This window comes from Anser anser (assembly GCF_964211835.1).
Source record: "Anser anser genome assembly, chromosome: Z".
Classification (NCBI taxonomy): Eukaryota; Metazoa; Chordata; class Aves; order Anseriformes; family Anatidae; genus Anser; species Anser anser.
The window spans coordinates 75,524,601-75,540,157 of record NC_139723.1 but is presented as its reverse complement, the minus strand read 5'-3'; the positions used below and the strand labels follow the sequence as shown (position 1 = coordinate 75,540,157).

The window sequence follows — 15,557 nt, the reverse complement described above, 5'->3', positions numbered from 1 at the left end:
ATTTCTTCTACTATTCCCTTTACTACTCACTCTTCTCTACATAATGGTGTGTGCTGTTAAAATACCAGAACCTTCCAGGGTGGCAGATGCAACTTCACCATCTCCTTGCCTAATGTGAAGTAAGGTATGTTTGTTTCCATTCGTATTTGGTTCAATGCTGTCTGTATTGATACGATGTTGATTCACTGGAATATAGTGCAGGTTGTACTTTGTTGCTGCAATGATTTAACTGCTATTACCATTTGCCAGAACACAGGCTGATAATGGGACCAGTAAATCTGTAAACACCTGGTGCTCGACAAGTTTTGTGTAGAGGTAGATTGAGATAAACCTTCCAGTGATGCCAGCTGAAAAGAGAAATTGTCACTGGCAATTCCAGAAGCTTCCAGAAAAATCTGCTAACTCTCCAGCTGTACAAAAAGTGTAAGAATTTTCATCTGATAAATCTCTGTTTTCCTGATTGCAGGACTGTGTACCAAACCTATGGCTGGTCAACAGTTAAAGCTCTGTTGTTGGAACAATAAATGTTCATACCCTCCAGCAGTATGGATATGGATGGGTAATGGACTCACCCCAAAGAATATTGCCATGTCTTACCCGGCAGTGCTATTTCCAGCACTGTGAATATTATTCCAGCTGTTTAGGCATTGTATTTCTGCAAGCCCCACCTATCGCTTGCCTGACAGCTCCTGTGAACTTTGACACCTGTTTGGTAATGTTCAAACTGTTGTTTTGTGGGAAAATCCTTGTGCAGGCATTGCTGGGGAGCACGATGTAAAAAACACAGTCTGCCAGTCTGCCATCCTTCTTTTTCTCCCACTATGGCTCCAACTACTAAACGTCATGGACTTGAGAGGCTTTCATCCAGCTGTTAAACTTCTAGGGCTAGCCACACCACAAACAGCTGTTTCTTTCTTCCTTTCCTTTTTACTGCTAGGAAGTTTTCAATTTTGCAGATCCTGTCCTCATCAGGATTCAGTTTTTGAAGTTCTTTGGAGAAAAACATAGCCTTGATAGCTTGGTGATGATATTCTACTAAGCAGTACATGGGTATCTGCCCCTTTCTCACAGTTTCAACTACTATGATGAACATCTGCTCATAACCATCGTCAAAACTATCCTTTGTTATAGATAGCCTCACACAGTCTTCCTTTCTGATTGGAGACATATTTTCTGTAATTTTAAACTTATTCCTAGACTTTGTTTTCCAAATCTTGCAGAGCTTGGAGGTTTCACATCAGTAGCTTAGACTGGAAGCTGTTTATAAACTACAGTAATACGCCAAATGAGCAAAACGGATTGCATGCTGTAAAACATCCCCACATCCTGGTTTTTAATACCCTGTTAAAGCAATCTGCAAGAGGCTTCTACCCCATTACTAGCAACAGAATGGTGAAAATTACACTACTTTAACAGCTTGTCTTAAGGCTGGTTCAAAAAAAAAAAAAATCTATTCCCTGCTTGGGTTGTAATTTGCAAGGCAGCAAAAATTGTTTGAAAGACCTTAGCTATTTAAGAACCCATTTTGCCTTTTAGACATGCAGTCCAGGCACATTTTGTAATATGTTCATCACTATTAAGATATGCTTATGCTGTTAGGGTGTCCAGAATATGCCACAAATACCTGTTACTTATAAAGTGCTTTCTCACTGTCTTCCATGTGTTGTTAACTTTACTGTATTTCTGTAACTGCAGGCATGTGTGTATGTATGTATATGTATATGTATACGTATACAATATACATATGTGCATATGCATATGAATGAAGACCTTTGACATACTTCTCGGATAAAGAAAACGGGTTTCAGATGTTACAGGGAGCTCTGAGATCACATGCCACGGCACATGTGATATGGTCATGACAAAATGGCATCATCTCACGGACAAAGGGAGGACTTCTTGGTCATAAGATATGTGACACACTTCTGGGCTAAATGGATCACACAACTGGAAAAGAGGCTCGTGGAAAAAGAGGAGAGGTTTCTGGGGACAGTGGTCATCAGCTTTAAGGGGCAGGACTTCCTGCAGAAGTTAAGGGGAATCACAGCTGCATCATCTTGTATGAAAGTTGTTCTTTAACTGATAATTTCTCTTGATGGCAGCCTTTCTTCACCGTCTCCTCCATCTTTCTGAACCACATTAGAGAGCCCTGTTGCTACCACTCAAACAAGGAATAAAGATATATTTGAAATAAAATAATCTATGAAACAGTATATAATAATCACTAGAGAGAGGATTTACTTATTAATATTTTAACATATATTAGTAATTACTACACACAGTTTGGGTTAATTTAGCATCACTTGGGCTAAGCAGACATATGATGGTTATGGTATAGTGATGACAGAAGACACATGAGGCTGGGCTTTTCCTAGAGAGAAGACTGAAAGAAGTATCTTGAGTGGAAGAAGCCAACACTTTCTATCTTCCTTATATTAAGACACAGTACTATCATACCCAATCACCTTAGATAGACTAAGATGCTTTATGTTACTGTTTAAAACAATAAAGGGGCCACATAAGGATCCTATCTTCAGATGCCCAGACCTTGACATTGAACCTGGCAGTTTAGTTGTTCAGTTAAACCTTGCAGTTTAGTTAAAACTTCCATCGCAATAGGTAATTTCTCTACTGATGTTTCAAAAACTAATCTTTACTCTTCACTTGAATTGTGTACCTTTTCTTTTTCTATTTTAAAAATATCTTTTCTATTTTAACTTTGTATTCACACAATCTTCACTTACCTACCTTTCATATTACCAGAGCATGTGGCTTTGCCCTACCATAATGTAAGTGCAGTGTTCTTTAATTTCTCTTTGCATCACATGATAAATAAAACATCTTCTAAAGAAAAAGCCTACTTTCTTTGGATCGGCTTTCTTGAACTCATGATTTCCCAGCTAATGTTTCAGGGTCAAGAAGTAGCGACTGCAGTGATCCATTTTTTTGGATCAAGCTCGGAGCAGATGTAAGAGATCTGGCTACAAATCGTGTTTGCTTTTCCAAAGACCATCTCTTATTTTCTTCAAGGAAGAAGTGTGACACCACATGGAAGCATCTAGCATATGTTACTCATCAAACAGATCATTCTGTCCTAAATTATAAAACTTCTGGCTTTATATTGTGATTGTTCCTATTTGTTCTTCCCCAGTTAGAGGCCTGAAGGTTTTCTGAAATTATCAGTGCAAAGTTTATTGACTGTTTTTATGAACCGGTACACACTCGTTCACAGTGATTGTTATGTATCACGTGTTCACTGGAAGTGGAAATGCAACGAATTAAAAATACTATTAATATGGAACGACTTTACCCCAGGGGAACAATGAACACACTAAGAGATTTGCTTTGCTAAACAACTGGCTACCTCAGGTTGTCAGGGGGAAGAAAATCAGGAAATCAGAAAATTCCTCAAGGCAAAGAAAACAAATGATATCAGACATAACAAATGTACTCAGATATTTTCAGAGATCACTAACTGTGAAGCTAGGGGGATCATAGTGATGATCTAAATTATATACAAAGCTGGCATGACTTCCCCAAATACAATCCTGAACAGTAGAGATCTTTCAGAAAACTGTATTTTTAACATCAATTTTACACTTTCATTCTTTCACATTTTTAATTCAACAAGCTGGAGAGAGGCAGGAAGAGAAAACAATGAAAATAAAGCTGAGTGTCCTTGGGTCTTCAACAGACAAATTAGAGTGTTCCCTTAGAAATGTAAAATAATCCTTTACTTCTTTTTTGGTCCATTTTATCAGCTTACTGTTGCAAGGTACGCAGGTATATACAGTACAGGAAAGGTCACCAGGCAGAGCCACAGCTGCACTTGGCAGGTAGGGGAATAATGGTTCCTATGCTAAATCCAGGTTCAAACTGCCCCACAGAGCATGTAGCAGAGCTCATCCAAATGCACCAGAGCTATCACATGTGCGTATGTGACTGCATGTATTCAATAAGCTTCTGAATACGCTTCTGTAATGCTTATGTGTTGCAAATACTTCTGGAATATTCAGTCCCTCATAATGCCTATGATGTAAGACAAGAGGCCTGGACTACGGAAATGAATAGGTGCTTTGAGATTTACACTTGTATCTTTGAGTTAATTATTTAAAATATTTTTTCTTATCTGTCAATTTGACAATTCTCAATGAAATATGGAAAAAAATACACATAATAAAGCACTCAGAGTCAAGAGTCTGGAACTCTTTTGAACACTGCACTGTACAGACTTCTCAGTCTTTTTGTCTGTCTGATGGTCTTGCTTGGAAACTCCATAATTATCAGAACTGCTGAGTCTGATTTGCTGTGGATTTGTATCTCCTAGCTAGTTGGAATATTTAATTTAAAAATGAGGTTTATATACATGCGTAATAAAGACAGACATATATATTATAATTGCCTTCCACCAAATAATGTGGTTGTGATACGTAGACTGCCACGCTGAATTGCTGAAATCATCTGACAGAATCAAGCTAATGCAAATGCTCCAACTGTTCTTTCTCTTTTACACTTACTTCTATATAATTTGAAGGAAAGCATCATTTGAAATCTTACCCTTACTGTCAGAGTCATTTGCAATTAGATAGCAAATAAAAAAAAAAGTGTAAAAAGATAGTGTGATTATATAAATTTTATTTCTATAGGGAAATATGTTTTTGCTTCTGTAGGACAAGTATATTAGGATATAATTAATTAATAGGTAATTAATTATTGCCCCAAACTAAGTACAAATATGCTCTCTGTTATGCGTTGCATAGTTTGTCAAATAAATAAGCTCATATAAAAACATGACTTTAAATTTCAGGAAAATAATACTATAAATGCAAATGAATTTGCAATCTTGAAGAGGATTTTCAAGGCTTGAACTACAGCAGATCTCAAGTGGAACTATTCCGTAAGAGTAAGCTGTGTTCATGAATATTATAATTTGAGACAGAATTGATTGTTTTGCCTCTCAACTGCCTCTCTTTTCTCCCCTTTCTAATCATTTTAATGTATATCCTAAGGTGTGCTCTTACAATAAATAAATTTTGAGTTAAGTATTTGATGGCAAAAGGGGTATCTGCGTTTAAGTAAAAGTAAGCTTACTGTATGCTTGCCCAGATTTAACCTCCAGATACATTTTGCAGATGAATCATTGTAGTTACAACGAGATTACAACCTTAGTCATGCAGTCAGAAACTGATACAAATTTCATCATGGTTCAGTGCTTCCTGATTTCTCATTTTAAGAATTTCAATCCAAATTTCACCCAACCTTCAGTCCAAACATCCTACATAGCTAGTATATTTTGAAATACATTTTAAACAAAACTTTTGCAAGGTCACTGGCTATCCTGTAAATCAAAATATGAAACTTTTTTTATTGCAAGAAAAAATTCCAAAAAAATGTAGTTTGTATAAAAAACATCACTATTAGTGCAGAATTCTACCACATGTGTATTTCTTCTGTGAATATGAAATTACCTGTAATACACTAAGAATTAAACTGTCATTCCTTATGAAAACTTTTGTTGATCAGCTGCAGAGAACTGCCATGCAATTACACTGAATTTCAGAAGACAGCAAGTTTGTAATTCCTAAAGAAAAGGTAAGTAAGGTGCAATGTTCCAAGTAAGATGAGATGACTAGATCATTTTGGTATTTATCAATATTCACACTTGACAAGTGGGAGAACCATTTTGATGGAGGATGCAATAGCTGCAAGTCTCATAAAGTCCTTTTACTTCTGTGATTCGAAAATATTCCTTTTTACTCCCTTATAACAGACAAGCAACAATTTGAAACGGTCATGATTCTCAGAAGAAAGTTTGTACTAGTCCAGACCATAACAAAAATGATGGATAGTTGTAGAAAAGGAAAAGGAGAGGTTTAATTTACATTGAGCAAAATTTTTGGCTGGAACTATTATCCAGCCACACAGGCTAGAGTCATCTGAAACAGCAAAGTACACTGTGTCAGTTTTAAGAAGTTGTTTCAAAAGAGAAAGAAAATGTAAACAATATTCTGAAATACTCAAATCACTAATCACAGCTTTTTATGAAAAAAACTTTTACATTTTACATACATAGGACACTTTCATAACTCAATTTTATTTCTAAAGAAATCTTTAAAATGAAATGGTTTTCTTTCAGATTAGACAGCATTAGCTGAATACTTAGTTCAGCCTTGTTTTGTCTTTCCAATTTGCCAAAACACAATTAAGAAAACCTGCTAATTTCAATTACACTGTCTTTAAAAATAGTTTTCAGAACTGCCAATGAACTGAAAAATCAAAGTCCAATTATATTGTCTGCAAAAAATGTTCTTACCAACAGAGTTACTTAAAGGCAAGTTGTAGGGCTAAAAACTGGTTGTAAAAAAAAAAAGTCAACTTCATATGAAAGTTTCTTAACAAGTAAATTTTTATAGGGATTAAAGGTCAAGTGAAATAGAGCCATTACCAACCAGTATCTACCAGAACTGTGAGATACTATTCTATCAGAGCTAAGTCATTACCTCTTCAATAGAGCTGGGCAATAAAAAAGATAGCAAGGCGGAAGGCCGAGAAAGTGAGATACCTTCCTTCTGTCATTATTTACTTCATGGAAAAATCCGAATCCTTGATTTCATAATGGTTTATTAAATTGCACCACATTATAACTTGGGGTGGGGGAGGACTGCAGAATAGGTACAGCCAGAGCTGACTAATCAATATAAAATATTGCAGTACCATGAGCTGGTTCTTCAAAAGGATTAAGATCAGCCGGAATGAGGGTAAATGTGATAGCAGTCAAAGCTATGCAAGAATGGAGACCTAACTGGGGAATGAAGGCATCTCCCCAGAAAGTGTAATCAGGAAAAGGTAAACAAGAAAGTCTCTGTGAATGATGTAATCAGAGCACTCTATTAGCCCAATTAATCAGTCCAACCAACAGGTTCTGGTACAGGCTGAGGGCTGAGTTGTGCTTTGATTCTACCTTCTGAAGTCATACAGCCTTTCTAAGGGCAATTGTACTGAAAGAATAAATGAGAACCAGAAGTGGCACTGATGCTGAAGCCACAGAAGATTAAGATTTTCTTGGCGGAGTTGATCTTTGCAAGAACGGTATTAGAAGAAGGGTATTAGGAATTCGGTCGAAAACCCAAACAAAATCCTGCCTGAAGGATAAGTGTATTGATACATATGTATGTACATGCAGGTACACAAACACCATTAAAGTCTGTAAATTTAAGTGTCTGCTAGTACCTGAATATTAGATTCAAACAAGACAAAACCAAGAGGTAATAGGAACAAAGTGTTTTTGTAGTTTTATGAGTCTCTAATTAACCTGTGTCTAATTCTGATGAGGAATACATGCCTGGGAGAGTAAAAGTTTGGACTGAAATCCTGATGGAGCTGAGGGAAATGGCTGAAATCTATTTGCTGCACTACAGTAAGGAATGTGCAAAAGTGAAACTTCCACAAGCTCTAAATGAGGGCCAGAGGTTTCAAAAGCCAGCTTTGTTTACGAGGGCTGTTTCTGACAATGGAGCTCCATTTGCAACGGGTGTTAATTCATCCAGAGCCATGAAAGCTGAACAAATTTAAAAGGGATCTTTAGCTGGGCAACAAAAAAGATGACAATCTGATGGAAATAGCTTAAAAACATATAAAGCCCTTCTCAGATTTAAAGATGAAAATTCAGAAACCTGAACTATCCTTCTAAGCTCAGTCCATTGGATAATGCTGCCCTGTCAAAGCATCGCATCTTTCATGGGAAAATTTAGTCTGAAAGATTTCCAGTCCAATTTTAACAACACAAAAAATACTAGGATTACCTATCAGCTTTTGCTCCTCATTGCCTTTATACTATCTGCATTTGTCTACATTATGTTTTCCTTAAAGATTGCAAGCTGCATGCCAGATGAGGGCAGACATTATTCTTTGTGCCAGACTCTTTCACTAGGCTGTACTTCATCAAAGAAGGCCGATGTGCTCTCATGCCAAAGACTTTCTGTAGATACTTGGTGCCACTGAACGTGTATATAGCAAATGGCTGCATTCATTATACAGATACTCAAGCATTACTTGTTGCTTAAACCTGTTCACTCCACGGGCAATACACCCACCTGCCTTGGGGAAACGAGTGCCTATTTCAGCTCAGTAATAGCAAACCCTCTCTCAAAAGAAGAAAAGACTGATAGCTGCAGAATAACATTCTGCAGCTTATGCTGGCTATACGGAAACAATCTATACTCTGTCTTGCAGGCTGCTGCGCTCTCTAGAGGGAACTAATAGCAAATGAAACTGTGTATATTCATTTCCCCTCCCCTTCCCAGACCATTAATGAATTCTCAGGTGCTGTTGGAATAGTGAAAATATTACTGATGACGACAATGCAGTGTTTCAATAAGATGCAGAGAAAAATGGCTAAAAAGATGATTTCAGAATCAAATCACACTGTTTTCTTTAATTCTCACCAGCTCAGTTAGCAGCTTTTCTTTTCTTCCCCTTCTCTCTGATATCTGTTTCCTTCTACCTTCGACTTCCAGTCTATGCCAACAGCAAAGAAATCTGAAGATAATAACATAGAAAAACATCTGGTAACTAGTGAGCATATATATATGAACACAGAAGAGAGTGATGCAGGAAGAATAAAATAATAGCTAGGAAACAGTAGATACTGGAAGATACGACCGACAGCAGTTACGGGAGCTCCGGGAGGCTTATTTCTTCAACCAGCAAATTTTCATTAACGAATTACATAAATAAGGAGTACTTAGTGAACATACATAATATAAAGGGATAGTAACATGAGATCAGTACTACCAACTGCATTAGAAATATTTTCCAAAAATAAATGCAATTCTGAAATGTCATTTTAAAAAGCTGTGTACGAGAAGTGGCATCTCTGCATCTGGCTTCTTTCAGTATTTTAAAAGAGCGACCGCTGACTGTCAACTAAAAGTGGTCTTTTTACAGAATGTAAACTATACAATATTTAGCATAACATGTTAATTTTAACTGATTTTACTTTTTTAAAGTTTTTCAGTTCTGCTAATAGAACTAATCTACTCTGTCCTTTATACAATGACACTGAACGCTTTATAGTCAGATAAACATACGGCAGGAACAGGTTTAACTGCAGTACTTACTTTTGCCTCGTAACGAGAAGTATGTTGACCCATGTCAATTCACGAATACTTCCTGAACAAGGACGTGAAAATCCAGCATTTCAAAGAGTTTCACAAATACTAAAAGAAAAGAAAAAAAGAAAAGAAATCCAGAAAGAAAGAGTGAAAAAAACAAACAAAACACCTCAAAGTAAAAAGATAAAGAAAAAGCCTGTAAGGTTTACAGCTCTGACTGCAAAATATTCAGCCTGGCAGCTCCAGGAGAAATACAACTCTGTGTACTTGTACATGCTCTCCCCATTAGAGGAGGAGTCAGTTTTGCAACACTTATGTTCCTTGCTTGAGGCAAAACAGTGATTCTCTTCAGTACAAGCAATGTTTGGAGTGTGACAGCTTTAAAGGTGAGAGGTGTACTCTGAAGCATAGGAATGCATCAGCAGAAAAAGGATATTTTTAAGCATCGGCTACATATGCTACAGGTTGCTGTGGCCTCTTTTAAATGCTTGTTGCCTAAGGTGTTTTTTGTTTTTTTTTTTTAAAAGGGAAAACTAATGCCCCTTACCATAAACCACATCCATAATAACCTTTGTGCACCAGTAGTCCATGTTTTATAGTCTAGAATTGCAGAAAAACAAATTCTTTTTACAACAGAATGAAAGTAGGTGACTGTACAACAAAAAGCTGACTAAACAGAAGAAAATCTTTTTTTGGTAATTTTGTTAGCTTTTTCTTGTGATTTGAAAGGAATTTCAGATTATGCAAGGGGGTTTTGAATTTTACTAACATACTAAATTATTCACTAGTCATCCACCTCTATTTAACTGAAAGCATTTTTACATGTTCTTATTAATGCTTTCATTGACTCACATTTTTATCTTCTCTGTATTCATGCCAGTGAAGTGAAAATAAAATACATGCATATGTAGTGATTTTTTTTTAAGGAAGAAGACTGAGCAAGAACATTCTTTTTCATAATGAAGTGAGATTTCTGTGGTGTGGTTGTTTAGTTGTTATTACAGTCAAGTCTTTCTAGTCAAGGTCATAATTGTTCGTATCTTGTGACCAAATGGACATTCTGCAGAATATTACAAACAAGCAGCAACCATATGAACAGTTTCTTGGCAAGACAGGCACGCATTTTCGAGTAAGGAACACATACCTTGTGATCTATTCACACAGATTATAAACCTTCAGGTGTGTTTTTTCAGTGTGGTTGGACTAAGCTAACTGCCAGTTGCTGCCAAGAGGAACAGTTTCACTCTGTATCTCCACTCGCTTGCTCCCTTCCATCCATCATGTGTGTTGTGTTACCCGTTTGAGACCCAGTTAGGAGGGCTTAGGGAGCTAAAATGGTAGAAGACGATTCCTTTTTTTTTTTTCCCCTTCCTATTGTAAATATCTGAACAGCCGCACTCTGAGGTCCAACAAATGCTAGCGATAGGGGAATGGAATGCATAGCTGGCAGTAAAGACTCAGTCGATGGTATCATAAAACTATGCCCTAAAATATCAGTGCGTTCAGCTAGCTGTAAGCAAATTCCACCAGTGACTGTGTAGAAAGGGATGAAACTGCTCTTGGAAAATTGGTAATGTGTTTGAAAGGATGCTATCACCTCAGAAATGTGAAAAAGAACAGACCTAACAGGTATTTCACCAGCCAGAAAAGATGTAGCAGGCTGTGGCTGTTTGCTTTATGTCCGTATCTGCTTGCTGCTGCTGAAAACAGGGAGGGCAAACCAGGGGGAAGGGGGTAGGTGGGTGGGGTGGGGGAGAGAGAGATAAGATCTGGCCTAGGGAAGAGATTTTCAAAATGAAGGTGAATCAAGGAAGTACTGTTCCACCTCATCACTATCCTAATTTCCATAAGAGGACTGTAGTAATATTAAAGTCTGCATATGCATTTTTTTCATAGTGAAAGTAGGCTTTATACCCCTAGAATGTGGATGAAGGGAAGAAGATGGAACAGAAACTAAATTGTTAATGATCTAGTGAAAGACAAGATGAAAGATGTGAGTTAAGAACTAACATTGAGATCTGTAACAAGGATAACTTTTGACATTTATACCTGTGCTATCTAGTTTATAGCTAGCTGATGTAATGCAACCTTAGTTACTGTGGCAGCAGGCAGTATAGTGTGAGACGGTTCTTAAATATTTCCCCAGAATTTGAGCTATTTGTTCAGCTTTTAATGAGCACTGTATGCCTGTGGCTGTACTAGTAGCAGCACTCAAGCCAGTCAGGCAAGTCTGTACAGGCACACACAGCTTCTGGTGGAATACTGCCAAGAAAAGACAACTGTGATCCAAGGAGCACTGGATTAAGGAGATTATTTTAAGGTAGTGGCAAGATCTCACAACACAGGTAAGCCATGCTCAAGAAAGATTCTTTCAAATTAGGCCAGGTGAAAAATAAGGTAACCAAGATGAGGTAAAGGCTCTAAGGCCCATCTGTTAAAAAGTGACTAATATGATTTGACCTGGCAAAGTAAAGGTTGAGGTGGAAAATGGAACAGGCACTTACATGTCCCTATGAAGATAGTGTATGTCTAGCAATACAAAAAAGAGTAAACACTGGACCAGTCCAATAGCTGCTTAAGCTAAAGAGAAATGCTGGAGCATAAAGAACAGATAGAAACTAGACACAAATAATATCAGGCAGTTAACCAAAAGGATACTAGCCACCAGAGTATGAAAAATTGGAGAAGACTTCCAACAGGGTAAAAAAAGCATAGCTGTTCTAGAATAGAACTTGGCAGGTCTCTGAAAGGGATTATGGACTTGACTCATCCCATGTCATGTAACGGGTGTATCCACTTTAGAAATCTGGTTTAGGTCAGGATCTTAAGCTGCCTCTATAGTCAGTGGAGAAAGATTATTCTGTGGCTGGTCTAGAAGCATAATAATTTCATTTCCAGAGATTAATTTTCTTAGAAAAGTTAGTAGGTTTGGAAACTGTTAAAATAAGCTGTTAAATTCCAGACAGCAGTCCTTACAGACACGTCAGTGAATCATTTCCGGAAAGGAAGGCTTAGAAAACTAGGAGAGTAAGGGCCTAACTTTATTTTCAATATAATGACTTTTGTACCACTATAACTGCACCAACCTTAGTGAAGTTATTCTTCACCACAGCTGTATCAGTCTCTCAAACATTTAGGCAGAACACAATTTCATTGCAAAAATGAGCAAAAAGGTGTCAGAACAGTAAGCACACAAGGTTGGGAGGAAGGTGGGAAATAAGATACAAGATGGAAGAAACAATCAAAGATAAGTGACAAGGTTTCAGGAAGGGACTTTAAACGTGAGAAAAATGCTAAAAGGAGCGTTGCAGACAGTACAATTGAAACAGCATATAAAAGGACGCAGCAACCTGTCTTTCCCTTTCCCACAGTCCTTATCTACAAAAAACCTCAAGCCTTCCGCAGAGAGCAACAGCTTTTATAGGGGTTACGACTGTTTGTCCCTGCCCTTCCTCTCTCCGTCCCCGCCTCCCTCCAAACAGCACAAGCCTCTGGTTTTTAAATGTAGAGGAAAGAATAAAAGAAATAAAATAGGAATAAGAATTCTGAGAACTTCAGAGAGAATTATATTTTCTTTTGCTGCTGCCTTCTTTCCTTACCACAATTTCCTCTGAAGAAGCAGTAGCCAAAACCCTCTGATGTGTCCCTTTAGAGACAGAAAAAATGTACTTACAGGGCAATTTTCACACAAAGACATGGCAAGTACCATTCTCACATGATCCACACACCTCAGAAGTCCTTCCCCTTTTCTAGTCACACATGAGCTTCCAACAGTAGTATAGCAATGATGAACCAGGATGTCCTTAGCCCACAGTGACTATCATTTTGGCAGAGATGTATCCCATGCTATCTCACAATGGCCTATGATAGGCTGCCATGCCTTCTCATTTGCTCCAAGGCCAGCAAGTCAAGGGCATTCTGCACATGCCCCATGTCATCAAAAATACCACTCGTCCATGTTTCTGGATTTTTGGTTATGGATAAAAAGCACTGGTGCTGGTGCTTCAAGATTGCTCACAATACATACCACATTTTCAGCCTTTACATTTGTGAGTCTTTTCTGCATATCCTTTGCTGCTCTCAAACAAAACCACAATTACTTTAATTGCCAGGGCCTTGTGCTGCTGTCACTGCTAGCTGCTGTCTGCAGCTAGGGCTCCTTATTCTTCTACTTATCTGCACACCCACACAGTGGCCAGAGCCAGCACTAGGACTTACTGCCATGAAGTAAAGAACGTGCTCTGATTCTGCAGCACCTGTGGTTCTACAGTGTCTGACAAAGCTCACAGAAGTTTCTTGTCCCATATACTTTCCTGATATCCTTAGCGCCATAATAATGTCTTTCATGTGAAAAGATGACACGCTACTTGCGATACGTGAGATTGTCATTAGCCATAAAAATTGCCAGTCCTTGTTACCCTCAGACATGCTGATGATCTTTATGTCAACATGTAACAGATGCTCAAACAACAGGCTCTCACTCAGCATGACCTTCATGTGCATGGGCCACACTGGGAGGCAGACATGGCTTCAGGTGCCAGGCAGGCACGTGGAGCCCTGGGATGGCAGGGGCTCTGCCTGACTGTAGCAAAGTGATAGCTCAGGTGGGCCAAGAGAGGGAGGACTTCCTGGTCCTAAGAGCACAACATATTCCTGGGGTAAATTTGTCATGTGACTGTGACAGGCAGGACTTTTGCCAGAAGTGAGGTCACTTCTAATCTTGTATGGAAGTTGTCCTTTAACTACTAACAAAGTATTCAGTCTACCACACTTGCTCATGCCTTCAGCCAGTGCGACTCCTTATCTACATTGGTGTATTAGGTTTACATGGCTTTTTTTTTTTTTTTTTTGGGGGGGGGGGTGGTGGTGGGGAAGGGGGCTGCATGGCTGGCCTCTGAACAGAACCCAGCAGCTGCCCCAGATCAGTTAAGAGCCAGCTCCAGCTGGCTCCAAAAGGGACCTGCCGCTGGCCAGAGCCGAGCAGTGAGTGACGCTGGTTGGGCCTCTGGGAGAGCAGACTGAAGAAAGGAAAAAACAAAAACAAAAACAAAAAAACCACCTGCTGTGCTATAGCAGCTGGGAGAGAGGGGAGTGAGAACCAGCCCTGTAGCCCCAATGGTCAGTGCAGAATTAGGGCAGGAGGTGCTCCAGGCACGCAGCAGCAGTTCCCCTGCGGCCTGTGGAGAGGCCCCTGGTGCAGCAGGCTGTCCCCCTGCAGCCCACGGGTCCCACACGGAGCAGATCTCCACGCTGCAGCCCGTGGAGGAGCCCCCGGTGGAGCAGGTGGATGTGGCCTGGAGGAGGCTGCGGCCCACGGAGAGCCCCTGCAGGAGCAGGCCCCGGGCCGGAGCTGCAGCCCGTGGAGAGGAGCCCACGCAGGAGCAGGGGTCTGGGGGGAGCTGCCGCCCGTGGGGGACCCGTGCTGGAGCAGTTTGCTCCTGGGGGATGGACCCCGTGGTACGGAGCCGTGTGGGAGCAGGTCTTGAAGAGCTGCTGGCTGAGGGACCCCACGTGGAGCAGGGGCAGAGAGTGACCGTGAAGGAGCGGTGGAGACAAAGCATCAGGGACCAACTGCAGCCCCCATTCCCTGTTCCCCTGTGCTGCTTGGGGGGAGAAGGTAGAAGAGGGTGGATAGAGGAATGATACTTTTAGTTTGCTTTTAGTTTCTCACTGCTCTAGTCTGTTACTAATAGGCAATAAATTACATTAATCTTCCTATGCTGAGTCTGTTTTACCCATGACTGTAATTGGTGACTGACCTCAACCCTTGAGCCTTTTTTCATCATAGTCTCTCACCGTGTTCATTTGAGGAGGGGGAATGAAAGAGCAGTGTGGTGGAGCTCAGCTGCCCATCAGTGTGAAACCACCACAGTTTGTGTAATAGAGGAAACTGTGCTCCTACTGAGTTAGGTACAATGAGAAGGCTTAACTAGCTCTAATTGTGCTGAGGAAAGCAAAAAATCTTATAAGGCCTGAATAAATCCATAAACAAATGAATTAGCCAGTTCTTGTTTTAAAGAAGTTGTTTCTATATGTTTTTTTCTTTGTTTTGAAATGGTAAGCACACCTTTGGTATTTATATAAATGTAAGAATATGCCTAGCATCACTGACAGCTGTTACTTAAGAATCAGTCCTCTCTCATGATGTTGAGTATACATATTAAATACTATAACATATTTTAAATACAGACCAAATATTGACTGTAGCATTATCTAATTCAGCCATTTATCACTTGCTCTATAAACCCCTCTAAATTCCTATTCAGCTATACATGGCTGGCACATTCAGATGAGATTACCTATTGATACAGATAAAATACTTATTTTTTTCTCTGATGGGATCACTGTATAATGTGGCAGTTTCCTACTTCATTAAGCTATTCTTGATCACTTTACTACTTCCTAAATGCATTCTTCAAATTTTGCTGTCTCTTTTAATTGTGG

At 39.2% G+C, this 15,557-nt stretch overlaps 1 protein-coding gene across 27 annotated transcripts in view; it reads right to left on the bottom strand.

Annotated features, from left to right (window-relative positions):
- PRLR (prolactin receptor) overlaps positions 1–15,557 on the bottom strand; it is a 168,270-nt gene that overhangs the window by 86,627 nt on the left and 66,086 nt on the right. For 19 of the 27 annotated variants that reach the window (XM_083818530.1, XM_083818533.1, XM_083818553.1 and 16 more), the window contains 2 exons: positions 9,120–9,218; positions 8,445–8,538 (listed from right to left, as the gene is read on the bottom strand). The exons of 6 other annotated variants lie outside the window; for them this stretch is intronic. The gene's annotated coding sequence lies outside the window, so the exon portion shown is untranslated. Of the gene's footprint in view, positions 1–8,444; positions 8,539–9,119; positions 9,219–9,660; positions 9,680–15,557 lie in introns of those variants that run through there. 2 more of the 27 variants (XM_083818556.1, XM_083818543.1) reach the window with 2 other exon arrangements.